Below are 16,951 nucleotides of genomic sequence, written 5' to 3'. Positions count from 1 at the left end.
GACCCTGTCCGACACACAGCCCTGAGTCCTCACATACTGTGGTCGGTCGGTGAGGTAGTCCAAAATCCAGGTAGTGAGGTGATGGTCCACTCCAGAGTTCTCCAACTTGTCCTTCAGGACCGAGGGAAGAATAGTGTTAAAGGCACTGGAGAAATCAAAGAACATGATTCTCACAGTGCTCCCAGCGGTCTCCAGGTGAGCGAGGGAACGATGTAGGAGATGAATGACGGCATCATCCGCTCCAATGCCAGGCTGGTAGGCAAACTGAAGTGGGTCCAGTGATGAGCTCACAAGGCGCCGAAGCTGAGCCAGGACCAGCCGCTCCAGGGTCTTTATCAGGTGGGATGTCAGAGCCACCGGCCTGTAGCTGTTGAGGTCCTTGGGGCGTGAAGTCTTTGGCACTGGAACAACACAGGAAGTTTTCCAGAGCTGTGGGACTCTTCCCAGCCTCAGGCTTAGGTTGAAGAGGTGCTCCATCACCCCACACAGTTGGTCCGCGCAGGACCTGATGGCCCTCGAGCTGATGCCATCTGGACCCGCTGCCTTCTTGGCTTTAATCCTCCTCAGTTCCCTCCTAACCTGGGTGGTTGAGAGAGACAGACTGGAGCCTTGTGATGAGTGTGCATTGGATGCTGTTGTTGGGGGTGGGGAGGAGTGAGCAGGGTGAATAGAGGAGGTGTGAAGTGTCTGAGGTGTCAGAGGTGGAACAGCAGCAGTGGGGGTGGGTGAGTCTGCAGCCGATGTTGGAGACTGCCTCATGGCTGAATCAAATCTGTTGAAGAAATGATTCAGTTCATTTGCCCACCTCACATCCCTCCCAGGCAGAGAGTTCTGATGTTTGTGGCCTGAGATCGTTCTGAGGCCTCTCCAGACTTCACCAACGTTATTTTGCTGAAGCTGGTTCTCCATCTTCTGCCTGTAGCTGTCCTTCCCATTTCTTATCAGTCCCCTCAGTTCTCTCTGCACCCTTTTCAACTCCTCTTTGTCTCTGGATTTGAAGGCCCTCCTCTTCTGCTTGAGGACGGCTTTAATTTCTGGGGTAATCCAAGGTTTGTTGTTGGAGAAACACCGTACAGTCCTGGTAGGTACGGTGTTATCCACACAGAAATTAATATAGTCAGTAATGCATGTAGTAAGGCTGTCGATGTCCTCTCCGTGGTCGTCACAGATCACCTCCCACACAGTGGACTCAAAACAATCCTTAAGAGCCTCCTCGCTCTCCTCCGACCATCTCTGCACTGTGCGGGTGGCTGGTGGCTCCCTGCGCACTAAGGGCTCATACACAGGGACAAGGTGCACCAGGTTGTGATCAGATCTGCCCAGGGGAGGGAGAGGTGATGAACTGTATGCCTCTTCTGCATTGGCATACAGTAAGTCCAGTGTTTTATTGTCTCTGGTTGGGCAGGTCACATACTGGGTGAAGGTGGGCAGTGTGGAGTCCAGTGAGGCATGATTGAAGTCTGATATTATGAGAAGGGCTCTCGGAGATTGCGTTTGCAGTCTGCTGACCACTGAGTGGAGAGTGTCACAGGCTGCATCCGCGTTGGCCGAGGGGGGGGCATACGCTGTTATCGCGATAACATGCGAGAATTCCCGGGGCAGGTAGTACGGACGCATGCTAACGGCTAACAGCTCAATGTCTCTGCTGCAGAGTTGTTCTTTCACAGTGATGTGCCCGGGGTTACACCATCTGTCATTCACAAACACTGTCAGTCCCCCTCCTTTCCTCTTACCGCTCTCTCTCGTCCTGTCCGCTCGCAGCATCTGGAATCCCGGTAGTGTCACGCTCGTGTCCGGAGTTAGCGGTGTTAGCCACGACTCCGTTAGCATCATGATGCTACATTGCCGGTACTCCCTCTGTGACCAGGTTAGCGACGTTAGCTCATCCATCTTATTGAGCAGAGATCGTACGTTTCTAATAATTACAGAAGGAAGAGATGGTCGATAACGTCTCCTTCTCGGGCGACGGCGCTCCTTCCCAGCACGACACCCCCGTCTTTTCTTCCTCAGTTCACTGGGAATGTCGAGTCTGTCCGCCGGCAGTACCGCTGCTGGATGCAGCACTAACAGCTGATCCCTACTGTAAACAAAGGATCCCTGCTCTGGGTCCCCAGACACGGGTGAAAAAAGTAGAAAAAAACTAAGAAAAACAACCAGAACTAGCACAAAACGGTAGAACATGGTTGCAGAGTCTAATTACTAATACGTTAGTTATAAAAATTACGAGAAGAAAAAAGATAAGAAAGAAATAAACTCAGAATGAGCAGAGCTGCTGTAACAGGCTGCCGCACACGGGGGGCGCCGGAAGCTGAAGAGTCCGTGTCCACATCGCTCTCGTTGTCTCCTCCCATTATCTCTCTAATCCATCTGGTTTCCCTGATAGTTCCTTACACACAAAGGCAACCTCTTGTGTGAGTTAGTCTGTGCCTTAGTGTTTCCTGTTTTACTTTGGTAGTTTCTTGTCTGGTGTGCGTCCTGTTCAGATTTGTTGGCCTGTTTTGTAGATCACCTTCAGCTGTGTTGCTGTCCCCATTTGCCCAGATTTATGTATATGTCTCCATCTGTCCTGCATCGCGACCTCCCTCATGGCTGTGTGTTTCTTTGTCAGTTTTGTACTTATTTTTCCTTCACACAATAAAACTGGATGTTTTTGAGTTAAAGTCCTGCTCCACACACAGTTCATGACAATTTATTTATTTATTCTTTCTTCTGTCTCAACATCTGACTTCACCTGTAGACATACCTGATAACTGATATCTGTTTATCTGTTAATGTTTCCAGTAATATAATCATTTTGTTTGGTCTAAAGACGTCAGTCTGAATAACAGAAGCAACAACCTCTGTGTCATAGACTGGTGGTCATAATGACTCCCTGTTGAAGTAGATCCAACATTTACATGACTTAATTACTCACTGGAGTACAGTCACATGAGGAAACTAGGACACCCTATGAAAGCCTGTATATTGTAAAATATATTTGGACATATAGATATTTAATATCAATTTAAATCATACTGAGGAATCCAAATAATATAACTAAACAATTAAAAAAATCAGAAAAGCCTTTTCAAAACTTTATGTGAAACGTAATTTAAAAGAATGCAATTTCTGGTGAGGAATAAATTAGGACCCCCCCACGTGTCATCCTACTTAAAATGGTTAAAATCACACACAGGTGTATCATGTCAGGTGCACATGATCAGTACATTGTTATCCAGCATTTTAAAGGAGCCCTATTTAAACCTCAGATTGAGTCTGTTGTGCTCCTGACTGTTGAAGTGAGCTCCATAGTGAGATCTAAAGAGCTGTGGGATGCCCTCAGAAAGACGATTGTGGTCCCTTATGAGTCTGGTAAGGGATTTAAAAACCTTTTCTCAAAAGAATTTGACATCAGCCCTTCCACCATCCGGAAAATTGTTTATAAGTGGAGAAAATTCAAAACAACTGCCACCATGACCCCGGTCTGGACATCAAAGCATATTTACCCCCAGAGCTACTGCAAGATGCTCAAAGAAGTCATCAAAAGCCTAAAATGTCATCACAGGAACTACAGCAGGCTCTCTACTGTCGATGTGAACATGCATGACTCTACTATCTTCTCTCTGATTTCTCAGACTTTTTATCTGATTTAGTGCTCAGCTCAGATAAAATAATTATTGTGGGTGATTTTAACATCCATGTAGATGCTAAAAATGACAGCCTCAACATCGCATTTAATCTGTTATTAGACTCAATTGGCTTCTCTCAAAATGTAAAAGAACCCACCCACCACTTTAATCACACTCTAGATCTTGTTTTAACATATGGCATAGAAACTGAACATTTAACAGTGTTTCCTGAAAACCCTCTGCTGTCTGATCATTTCCTGATAACATTTACATTTACAATAATTGATTACACAGCAGCGGAGAGTAGACTTTATCAAAGTAGATGTCTTTCTGAAAGTGCTGTAACTAAGTTTAAGAATATAATCCACCCACTGTTATCATCTTCAATGCCCTGTACCAACATAGAGCAGAGCAGCTATCTGAACGCTACTCCAACAGAGGTCGATTATCTTGTTAATAATTTTACCTCCTCACTACGTACGACTCTGGATACTGTAGCTCCTGTGAAAACTAAGGCCTCAAATCCGAAGTACCTGACTCCGTGGTATAATTCTCAAACACGTAGCCTAAAGCAGATAACTCGTAAGCTGGAGAGGAAATGGCGTGTCACAAATTTAGAGGATCATCTTTTAGCCTGGAGAAATAGTTTGCTGCTTTATAAGAAAGCCCTCCGCAAAGCCAGAACATCTTACTATTCGTCACTGATTGAAGAAAATAAGAACAACCCCAGGTTTCTCTTCAGCACTGTAGCCAGGCTGACAAAAAGTCAGAGCTCTACTGAGCCAACAATCCCTTTAACGTTAACTAGTAATGACTTCATGAACTTCTTCACAAATAAAATTTTTATCATTAGAGAAAATATTACCAATAATCATCCCACAGATGTAATATTATCTACAGCTACTTTTAGTACCATCGATGTTAAGTTAGACTCTTTTTCTCCAATTGATCTTTCTGAGTTAACTTCAATAATTAATTCCTCCAAACCATCAACGTGTCTTTTAGACCCCATTCCTACAAAACTGCTCAAAGAAGTCCTGCCATTAATTAATTCTTCGATCTTAAATATGATCAACCTATCTCTAATAATCGGCTATGTACCACAGGCCTTCAAGGTGGCTGTAGTTAAACCTTTACTTAAAAAGCCATCTCTAGACCCAGCTGTCTTAGCTAATTATAGGCCAATCTCCAACCTTCCTTTCATATCAAAAATCCTTGAAAGAGTAGTTGTCAAACAGCTAACAGATCATCTGCAGAGGAATGGCTTATTTGAAGCGTTTCAGTCAGGTTTCAGAGCTCATCACAGCACAGAAACAGCTTTAGTGAAGGTTACAAATGATCTTCTTATGGCCTCTGACAGTGGACTCATCTCTGTGCTTGTCCTGCTAGACCTCAGTGCTGCGTTCGATACTGTTGACCATAATATCCTATTAGAGCGATTAGAACATGCTGTAGGTATTACAGGTACTGCACTGCAGTGGTTTGTATCATATCTATCTAATAGACTCCAATTTGTTCAAGTAAATGGAGAGTCCTCTTCACACACTAAGGTCAATTATGGTGTGCCACAGGGTTCAGTGCTAGGACCAATTCTATTTACATTATACATGCTTCCCTTAGGCAGCATCATTAGAAGACATAGCATAAATTTTCACTGCTATGCAGATGACACGCAGCTCTATCTATCCATGAAGCCAGATAACACACCAATTAGTTAAACTGCAGGAATGTCTTAAAGACATAAAGACCTGGATGGCCGCTAACTTTCTGCTTCTTAATTCAGATAAAACTGAGGTTATTGTACTCGGCCCTGAAAATCTTAGAAATATGGTATCTAAGCAGATTCTTACTCTGGATGGCATTACCTTGGCCTCCAGTAATGCTGTGAGGAACCTTGGAGTCATTTTTGACCAGGACATGTCCTTCAATGCACATATTAAACAAATATGTAAGACTGCTTTCTTCCATTTGCGCAACATCTCTAAAATTAGAAATATCCTGTCTCAGAGTGATGCTGAAAAACTAGTTCATGCATTTATTACTTCCAGGCTGGACTACTGTAATTCTTTATTATCAGGATGTCCTAAAAACTCACTGAAAAGCCTTCAGCTGATCCAAAATGCTGCAGCAAGGGTACTGACAGGGACTAGAAAGAGAGAGCATATTTCTCCTGTTTTGGCTTCCCTTCATTGGCTTCCTGTTAAATCCAGAATTGAATTCAAAATCCTGCTCCTCACATACAAGGTCTTAAATAATCAGGCCCCATCTTATCTTAATGACCTTGTAGTACCATATCACCCTATTAGAGCACTTCGCTCTCGCTCTGCAGGCTTACTTGTTGTTCCTAGAGTATTTAAAAGTAGAATGGGAGTGAGAGCCTTCAGTTTTCAGGCCCCTCTTCTGTGGAACCAGCTTCCAGTTTGGATTCGGGAGACAGACACTATCTCTACTTTGAAGATTAGGCTTAAAACTTTCCTTTTTGCTAAAGCATATAGTTAGGGCTGGACCAGGTGACCCTGAATCCTCCCTTAGTTATGCTGCAATAGATGTAGGCTGCCGGGGATTCCCATGATGCATTGAGTTTTTCCCTTCCAGTCACCTTTCTCACTCACTATGTGTTAATAGACCTCTCTGCATCGAATCATATCTGTTATTAATCTCTGTCTCTCTTCCACAGCATGTCTTTATCCTGTTTTCCTTCTTTCACCCCAACCGGTCGCAGCAGATGGCCCCGCCCCTCCCTGAGCCTGGTTCTGCCGGAGGTTTCTTCCTGTTAAAAGGGAGTTTTTCCTTCCCACTGTCGCCAAAGTGCTTGCTCACAGGGGGTCATATGATTGTTGGGTTTTTCTCTGTATTTATTATTGTGCTATCTACTGTACAATATAAAGCGCCTTGAGGCGACTTTTGTTGTGATTTGGCGCTATATAAATAAAATTGAATTGAATTGAATACTATCAGACAGAGAATACACAAGTTTGACTTACATGGGAGGTGTGGAAGGAGGAAACCTTTGCTCTCTGAGAGAAACATTAAGGCCAGACTGAAGTTTGTCAGACCGAACGTAGACAAAGACCACGACTTCTGGAATAAAGTTCTTTGGACAGGTGAGTCTAAAACTGAATTATTTGGACACCAGAGCAGTAGACATGTTTGGTGTAAACCAAATGCAGCCTTCCAAGAAAAGAACCTCATACCAACTGTGAAGCATGGAGGTGGCAGTATGATAGTTTGGGGATGGTTTGCTGCAGCAGGACCTGGCCAGTATCAAAGGGTGATTGAAGAACATGTGAAACCATCTGTTAAAAACATAAAGCTGAAGAGCAACTTGACACTGCAACATGACAATGAACCAAAGCATAACAGCAAATCCAACAAGGAGTCCTGATGTTATACTTCATATTATAGTTTAATCCGATTTTGTTTGCTTCTTTAAGACTAGATTTTAGTTTTTATTATTATGTATTCAGGGTCTGTGTCAGAGACTGGGCTGATAACTCTGTGAAAGCCGTGACTAACATCCAACATCTAAATAAATGTCTATCAAAGAATAATGTGGCAGATTTTTTATTTTTATTCTTTTTTTAGCCAAACTAAAAATAATTAACAGGACATTTCCTATAAAACATTGTTTAATTATCAAAAATAATTTCATTGATTATTATCAATACTTTAGCTTTAATTTTTGTGTTTAGCTTCTATTTCTGTTTTAACTTCAGATCTAGTTTTAGTTGTGAGTTCAGTTTTAGTGAACTACAATAACTTTTCAGTTTTGTAACACTTCTTCCTGTTGGAGTGGAGCGCAGTATTTTTAAGACCGACATGTTGAATCTGCATCTAACACACACCTATACAGAATTTTCATTTACAAAGTCCGCTCTCCGTCTCCTGCTGTTTCTGTGAATATAAACACAGCTAATAAACACAAATAAAGCTCAGAGGCTCTCCCGCCGAGCTCAGGACACATACAGTGTGTTTAGTCTGATTCCCAGAGTCTGATCACACACTAACGGAAAATGGCCTCGTTAGAAAACATTACACACTGACTTTAATGGAGAGACTGGAAATACAAACACAGTTTGTTGTGTGAAGAAATCAAACATGAGCTGAACAAACAGTAAAGTTCCTAAAGACAAACTGTTAAAGGAGGAAACAAAGCAAACTCACAGTTTCTTCACACACCAACAACAACAAGCTCCACTCCACGAAGTTCAGGAAAGACGAAAGGCGGAAACACCGAAGAGGCGTTTGAGGACACTCAGAAGAATCGAAAAGTCTGTGTTGCAATCAGGTGAAACTTGGAAATTCACAAATCTTCAAGGAACTCCTTGGTTGATTTATTTCTGCTGGTTTTCCTGTTTGAAACACAAACATGTGTCATCACTTTGTTGTTCTTCTTCCTGCAGCGTTTGAATATTTTAGCACTGAACTAATGTTTGTTCAAAGCTCATTTCACCTGTTGGAGTCATGAATGAAAGTGCAGACTGAGAGTGGATCACATGATGTTTAAGGTGTGTCATGTGACATGTTCAGTATTGTCACACATGTCTAGATTGTCCCTGATATCATAACTGCTCAAACGCTGATTATTATATTTGAAGAATTATTACTGATGGCAGCAAAGTTTGAATGGAGCTCTCTGTCTGTGCTGATTTGTCGCCCTCTGGAGGTCAAAGCACAAACTGCATGATGTCACTGTAACCACCACAGTGACAGGAAGTGTTTTTAAATGATGAAACATGTCAGTGATGCTGATAGTGTGTTCATCACAGACGCTCAGGCTTCATGTTGACATGAATCAAAGCAGAGAAACTGGAATGAATCAGGTGTTGTAGAAGATGGAGAAACAGGTTGGAGAGAGGATGCTGCTCCTTCTTTGAGATCAAACATGTCGTGTTGTTCACGTGCTGTCAGCGTGACGCACAGAAACCATGGAAACAAAGTGTGAGTGAAATCAGTCCAAAGTAACAGAGTGAAGAGCAGCAGATGAAGCACAGAGGACACAAAAAGGAAGGAAAGAAGGAAACAAGGTCCATCTGTGTCCTTTCAAACAAACAAGCATCAACAGGACTGAAACATGAATCCACATATTTATACACATATTTATTTAATGAGAATAAAAGAAGAATATTTATAACACATCAGCAATAATCAGGCCTGGGATCCTCCTGGTTACAAACAGGGTCCAGGACTGGGACTCTCAGGTGGATCCTGCAGGGTCTGGTTCAGGAAAAGGTGGAGACCAACAGAAACAGTTTTAGTAGAAAGGTATGATTCATTTATGTGAAGAGATCAGAGCATTATTCTGATTATTAAGCTTAAGTCAAATATACTAATGCGCACGGCGCCGTGACACTTAATGATCTGTTATTGTACATTTGTCACATGTGTGTATTTGTTGTTGTATTGTTGCTGCCATGATGCATCACATGGGACCATCACACTACCACCACCATATGTGACTGTTGCTATGAGGCTCCTTTTCATTGATGCTGTGTTAGTTTCAGATGTAACAGGACTCAAAGCTGTCAGAAAGCTTTTGTCTCATCAGTCCACAGAGTCTTTCCCAAACGGGATCATCAACATGTTGTTGGACAGTGTGAGACCATCCTTTGTGTTCTTCTTGGTCTGCAGTGGTTTTCTCCTTGGACTCCTCCATGGATTCTCTTTCTTATTGTTCAATGATGACCTTAACTGAGGCCTGCAGCTCGTTCATGTTGTTCTGGGCTCTTTGTGAGCTCCTGGATGTCGATGTGCTCTTGGAGTCATGTTGGTGCCACTGGCTCCTGGGAAGGTTCCCACTGTTCCCCACTTTCAGCATTTGTGTCTAATGGCTCTCAGCGTGGTTCAACAGAGTCCCAAAGCCTTAGAAATGGCTTTGAACCCTGTGCAGACTGACAGCTGTAACTCTGTCAGCTGATTGTGTAGATGGTGGCATCATGTGTTGCTGTTTGACATCTTTCAGCCTGTTCACTTTCTCACACGGGTTCTGTAGAAGTTGATGAGTCTGTTGATCCAACAGGTCTTCTAGTAATCAGGCTGAGTGTGTTTGTCAAACTCAGCTTTAGAAACAAATGTGCTTCATCACAGTTCATTCATGATTGAAGCAGAGGGGCAGTTATTTTTGCACACAGCTCAGGTAGGTTGGGATCACCTTTGTGCCTTAATCAATGACATCATCATTTATTTACTTGTGTTATCTTTGTCTAACATGAACATTTGTGTGATAAACACAGTCAGAAATGACTGAGTGAAAGACTTTTTCACACCACTGTGTGTGATCGTTGGGAGAGTTCACTTATCTACAATGAGAGGTGTGATCAACACGAGTGCACGAGTGTCACATGACTCACAGCTGTGCATGCAGTGGCAAAAGGCTGAGTGTGCCATCAGCCTGTACTCAGTCCTCACTCTGAGCCTCTTCCTGCTGCTTCATGAGAGCAGAGCTGAACTTCCTGCTGTGGGAGAGACGAGGAGGATCCTGGTGCAAGAAGCACAAATGATGCAGTTTGTTTCCTGTTTACACTCAAAGTGACTAAAACCAGATTTATGAAAGTGTCATTTCTCTGAGTCACTGATGGAAACATCAGCTTGTATGAACTGTTCAGTCTGATGGATCCTCTGAAGTGTGTCAGTGAGCTGTTGGAGTAAAGCTTAGTTAGACTTGGACCTGGTTGGTAGTTGTCATAGATCTGGACCACGGCTGGCTTCAGGTCGTCCACTGGGAGCTCCTGGATGATCTCTGTGGTTGATGGTGTGTCCTTTGATAACTGGACGAAACAGAAACAATCACAGACACAGTTTGTACCAAAGATCATCATCTGGTGTCCCCACTGTGGACTTCTCTGACCTCCTCTAAGGACACCAGAACAGGATCTTCCTTTGGTTCAACACGACTCACCAGGAGGCCACGTTTGAGCTGTGAGGAGATGACATCATCACAGTGGTCACATGACGTGTTGGTAGAGTCTGTCTAATGACTCACACTGTGGGGAACATCCAGGACCACCATGTTTGTAGTTTTCTCCTCCCACTGTAGCTGTGATTGAACAGTGTGTGCACACATGCTCTTCATCACCCACAGTGACTCCACGCTGGTACAGACTCTCCTCTAACCTGTCACATACTTACAGGGATGTATTTCCACAGTCAGTCTGGCAGATCGACCTGTGGGCTCCACCTCTGTGTGGACTTTCACACTGAGAGTGAGGACATCAGCAGGTGTTGGGATGTTGTAGGTGCACAAATCTGGGAAACAAACAGAACCAATCACAGCTCAGTGCAGCCTGCTGTCACTTTTCTACACCGTGACACTTTTATATTTATATCTCTATATTTATCTCTTTATCTTAATATTTATCATCAATATCTGTGTTTCTCATTGTCTATCAGTGCTTGATGTTTGTTGTGTGTTTGCTGCTCCGACAGCTCAGTTTCCCTCTGGGATGAAGAAAGTTTCTCTGATTCTCATGTAGACACAAAGTGACTTTAGTGATTTTTAATTTAGTGTCAAACAGAATTGTGCTGTGTGCAGTTATTACTGTCAGCTCTAATGTTGTCTATGAAAACACATTGATTACATGTGAAAATGCTTCTTTAGCGTTTTATAAGTACAAAGAAACAAAGAAAGCCTGTTTGACACCAACCAGGACCTGGTCACATGATGCTGTCACTGAGCTGCACTGAAGCACATGCAGCTTCACCTCCAGCCTGGATTTTCCTGACACGTCCTGCAGCGCCTCCTCCTGGTGGAGCAGTTTGTTGCCCTGATCAAATGTCAGCTGACTGCTGGAGCCTGAACTGTCCCTGTGCTCCAACCTTCAGGACTGAACACCAGAGTGGAGCAGAGAGCCTGAAGAGCCTCCACTGTGTCCTACAGGATGGATTCATGTTGACATGAAGTTCAAACTGCCTGTGTCACTTCAACACACTCTCACAAAGAGTTTCTAACCTTCACTTCCTGGTTAAATAAAGGTTAAACAGGTTAAATCTGTTTAACAGAGATGATCTCAGAGAAACAAAGTAGACCAAAGTCAATTTCATCTTGTAAATAAAGAATAAAAACATCCCTGCCTGCTAAAACAAGTCTGCATATCTGAGAGAAAAGCAACAACATGAAAGCTTCAGGATTATTTCTCCTGATTTGGTCCAAGACTGTAGATGAACTCAAAGATGAGCTTCATGCTGTTCGGGTGGTGTCGTACCTGAGTGGAGGAGAAGCCTCCGTCATAGTTCTGCTGCCCAGTCAGCCACGTGATAATACCAGAGGCATATCCCAGATCCTCAGCAGTCGGGGAGGCGCTGAGTTTGGCCAACAGCACATAAGAACTGATCTCCACTGACAGGGAGGCTGATGTTTCTGCTGCTGCCTGAGACCAGCAGAGGAAACCTCCTACAAACACAATAACAGTCACAGTGATGCTAATAAAGCCTGAATGATGTCCTGCTAAAGGATGACTCACCTTCCCTCACTGCAACTGTGTCTAAGTGCTGCAGAAGGTGAGGGCGGGTCTCCACGTCTCCTGCAGGGTGAACACAGAGGCCAGCAGAGCTGTAGTGTAGGTTACAGTTGGATGTCTCAACACCGGCCTTGGTCTCGAAACCAAGGTTGAACTTAATATGTTCTATGACACTGTCGTTGACAGGTCAGGTTTTTTTTTTTGTGTGTGTGTTTCCTTTTGTATCTTCCTTTTGATGCATTGCAACGGATCCTGTAATCGATGGCGAGCCAATTGAAGGACCGATTGACTTTGTTCTGTGCTGCACAGCAGAGTGTGGTAGGCCAGTTGCAACAAAACAAAAACACACCACGCCACTTTGAACTTACTGTTCCCTTTCTTCACACACATCCCCCTGGACTTATGGACGGTTTATTTTAAGGACTTTTTACGGACTCTATACACGAACAGGAAGATCTTGTTGTTTCCTGTGGATCCGACACAGAGAGTGGACTTCAGACAGAAAGCGTGGAAGAGATTTTAGAGGCCGTGTGTGGCAACAGGAAGTTTCTGTATGTTTGCTGATCTTACATGTGGAAAACAACACGTGATGTTTGTGAAGTTCTACAATGATCATTGTTCTGACAGCATTTTGAGTGGGAACAGTTCAAACTGAGAGTAGTGGGAGTTATTTACTGATTGAAACAAGCTGAATGTTTCTGTGCACGATGAAGATCAGCAGGTCAGCTGATCAATGAATTGACATCTATCAGTCATTTCATGAGATGAAGTCATCAGCAGACATTTGTTCTAACTGTGTGATAAATGTCAGAACGTCAGGGCTCTGCTTTAGTCACTACTTGATGATCATTGGCTCATTGTTGAATCACGTGGCCCAGTCTGACCTCTGACCCTTTGCTGCAGGTCTTCTGTGTTATCTCCACTTTCATGTCTGATCTTCTGCTGTATCGTCCAAAATAAACATCTGAATCATTTCCAACACTTCAGCAGATCTTTAGTTTGGGCAGCACAGTACAAAATAACACATATTGTACTATACTGCCCACTTCCTGATCTTATTGGATCTGTGTGTGAGGTTGGTGAAGGAAACACATGTTTACTGAGTGAATCGCTGCCATTAGGAACTACTTTTTATATCACAGCCTACAAATCACACAGGACCATTTCTGCAAGTGAAAAGTCGTCATTGGAGGAAAATAATTGTGTAGTTTGTGCGACTGTTGTTTGTAAATGAAGAACTGTCCCAACTACATGTGCTACTGACCTTTGACCTTTTCTTTAGGTGCACAGAGCCCAGAGGAGTCTGTGGAAACATCCAGAACTGAGGCAGTGCTACAGATGGTATGTCTTCAAATAAACTGGACTGGACTCATAACTCAGACGCCCTCTACAGGAAAGGGCAGAGCAGGCTGTACCTGCTGTGGAGACTCAGGTCGTTTGGAGTGGAGGGCCCACTCCTGAAGACCTTCTATGACTCTGTGGTGGCCTCAGCCATCTTTTAAGGTATGATCTGCTGGGGCGGCAACATCTCTGCCAGAGACAGGAAGAGACTACACATGCTGATCCGGATGGCCAGCTCTGTTCTAGGATGCCCTCTGGACCCAGTGGAGGTGGTGAGTGACAGGAGAATGGTGGCTAAGCTGTCATCCCTGTTGGACAACATCTCCCACCCCATGCATGAGACTGTGACAGCACTGAGCAGCTCCTTCAGTGGGAGACTGCGGCACCCACGGTGTGGGACGGAGAGATTTCGCAGGTCTTTCCTCCCCACTGCTGTCAGACTCCACAACAAAGACTTAAACTGATCAAACACACACATCCACACATGTGCAATAAGACTGCTATATGTGCAATTCTTTTTCTGACAAAGTTGTATGTTGTGTCTGTGTTTCCACAGGCCCCACTAGTTTAGAGACTTATTCCTCATGAAGAACACAAGACATAACAGAACATCTTCAACCGGTTTCTTAACTCGCTAATGAGGGAAGCTTTGGAAAAGAACCAGCTCTTGGTCTCTAGCCCAAATCCTTCAAAGAGCAGCTGTCCTCATAGCCTTTTTATTGACATGACAGTTGCAACACAAGCACCTCCCTCCGTAAAACCCCCCTTGGTTACAAAGACAAGGCACTATGTGTGTGTATGTGTAAGCACCTGTATGCATGTGCAAGAACGTGTGTGTGTGTGTCATGTGTGTGACCTTCTGCTCACCAAAAGGGTCATAAAAGCAGGAAGCTTACAACACAAGAAACAGATCTGTCAGATAGGATGTATGTACAATAAAACCTCCCCCAGCACAGAGTGGCTGGAGAGATGGTCAGAGACAAAGGAATGTCTTGATTTTTACTCCTTGGCTTATGACACGGTCTGACCCTGATTTTATTGTTTTAATCTAATGTGCTGATTTTATTGTTTTAAATGTAATTCTCATCATCATTTTTATACTATTTTATTATTGTTTTTGCTATTTGTGCTAATTTTATTAATTTAAATGTCATTTTAATAATTATCTTATTTTTATTTTTTTTTTTATATAATTTTTTTTTTTTCTTATATATTTTTTTTTAAACATGTTCAATGTATCATTTCTGGCATGTCAAGTGTACAGCACTTTGTGTTCAGCTGGGGGCTGATCTGAAAGTACTATATAAATAAATTGCTTGCTTGCTTGATCCTATAGTTTGAACCAAGACTTTACAAATTTAAGAAACACAATGACAACATTCAACAATTAGACTTAACGTTGTACTTTTGTATTTTCTTACTCAGTTGTATATAGCATTTGTATTCTATTGTATATAGTATTTTATTTTATTCCATTCCAGTGTTTTCTAAATTCTGGTACATAACTTTGCACTTTTGCTGTAACGAAACAAATTTCCTATCTGTGGGACTAATAAAGGTCATCTTATCTTATCTTTGACATCAAACACTGCAGCATTCATTTGATGCTGCTGATGTCTGCTGCTTTGTATTGATGAGGATTTTTCATTGATATCCAAATAAAGACCCATCTTTAAAGCCCTCCATGGTCAGGCTCCTGCCTGTATCAGAGACGCTGACTCCATGAGCCGCTCGCTGCCTCAGACCTTCTGGTGTGGCCTTGTTAGTGTTCCCAAAGACTCGTTTAGTCACTAAAGCTGATCCGGCCTTTGCGCTCCACATCATGACTGGAATTCCCAGCCTGAAGATCCCCGAAGATTTGAAAGCTCTCAGCTTCCATTTGTTTGGCTTTTTCTAAGTGCTAATGCCTTTTTTCTGTTTGAAGATCCAGGATTGTTTGTGTGCTGGATTCATAATGTGTACATATGTACAGACTGAGACAGCTTTATTCAGAGCACAGTCTGTCCTGTGATTGGCTGGAGCACACAGTTGATGCTTGTTTGTTTGAAAGGACAGAGATGGACCTTTTTCTTTTTCCTTCTTTCCTTCCTTTTTGTGTCCTGTTATTTCACTGTGTGCAGAGAGGAAATCTGTTCCTACTGATCTTCCTGCTGTACAGGAAGGAGTTTCATCAGCACAGCTCATTCCTGTGATCACAGTCATGACTCTGTTATGTTGCTAAGCTACTGTTCCATGTACGGACTTTTTTAGTTTTCTTTCTGTGACCTCTGCCCAGAGTGGATTTTTCCACTTTATCTGTGACAGTTACACAAATGCAATTCTTCACCATCACTCTGACTCACTGACTGTTTGCAGCAAGATATTTTAAATGGTTTTTCTCATTTGTACATGTTCCCTAATATATATACATATATGTATGTATATATTTATAATTTCTGTAATATTTACTCCTCTAATATTCACAGCTCTGCTCCACAAACACAACACGTCAGGAGTTATTCTTTAATTTGTGTAGTCAGATCTTTTCTTCCGGGAGCGAATCAAACCTGATCCTGCTGTTTGTTCCTCCTGACATGTGTCTGAGTATAAATGCAGTCTTTGCTCATTAACTGCTGCTGTCCTGCTTCTAAGTTCACCTGGTTTAGTTTAAAGGTGACATGAATCCATGTGAAGCTTTCATTGAGAGTAAACACTGAGAATCAAAGCATCAACATGAAGATCAGAGTCTGAGAAAGTGAAGAACTGCAGCGATGATCTGTGTCTGATGTCTGCTCCCTGATTCTGTCTCTGTCTTAGTTTTGTATTTGAACACACAATCAGTCCACCTTAAAGACTTTCATCTCATACAGCTGCACATGGATAAAGAGTTTGTGACTCTGGCTGAACAGTTGAAGTGCAGTCGGTGAGGTGAGTTGTGAAACTGACTGTGACAGTAAAGATCCACTGACGCAGCACTGATCGCTCTGCTGTGTTTGCTGCAGGATTTTCAGCCTGAGCTGATTCTGATGAATGAATCTGTGTGTGAACTTTAAGTGAGCTGCATGAGGGAGTTTCTCGCTGTTCTCCCAAATAACTCAGTGATGTCAGCGCTGCACAGCTGCAGATCCTCATCATTTATACCAGGGGCGATTCTAGGATCAGAGCTTTGGGGGTGCTGAGCACCCAGAGAGCTGCCCAGCCAGGCAAGATAAACTGTACTCCTCACGATGAGACTTCTTCCCCGTCTCTGTCAGTCACTGCATCCTTAAATGTCTCCAGTTGTCCTGAGTTCTCTATGACTGTCTCCTTGGTGAATTTAAACCCCTGTTCCTCCCTGTCCTCATCGTCTGTTGTCTTCATCTCTGTTATCAGTCATCATAATTTTACCATCTCTGTGCAAGTCTGCAAATTTCTTTATTAAATCATAAGATTCTTAAATTCATCAAGTCTCTCTGTGCCTGGGTCCTCGTCACAAAACATGACATCATTGTTTTGTACATTTTAACACAATTTAATCCCCACATTTGTGAAAGAAAAGCAAAACACTTTTTTTTAAAAGTCTGTAAC

The 16,951-nt window shown here is 42.9% G+C and overlaps 1 pseudogene; it reads right to left on the bottom strand.

Moving 5' to 3' along the window:
* Positions 1-11,261: 11,261 nt before the first annotated feature.
* On the bottom strand, positions 11,262-15,226 carry LOC109200197 (murinoglobulin-2-like; annotated as a pseudogene).
* Between the last annotated feature and the right edge of the window lie 1,725 nt (positions 15,227-16,951).

This window comes from Oreochromis niloticus, unplaced genomic scaffold, assembly GCF_001858045.2.
Source record: "Oreochromis niloticus isolate F11D_XX unplaced genomic scaffold, O_niloticus_UMD_NMBU tig00001905_pilon, whole genome shotgun sequence".
Lineage (NCBI taxonomy): Eukaryota > Metazoa > Chordata > Actinopteri > Cichliformes > Cichlidae > Oreochromis > Oreochromis niloticus.
The sequence above is the reverse complement of the archived record's forward strand: the minus strand, read 5'-3'. Positions and strand labels throughout refer to the sequence as shown.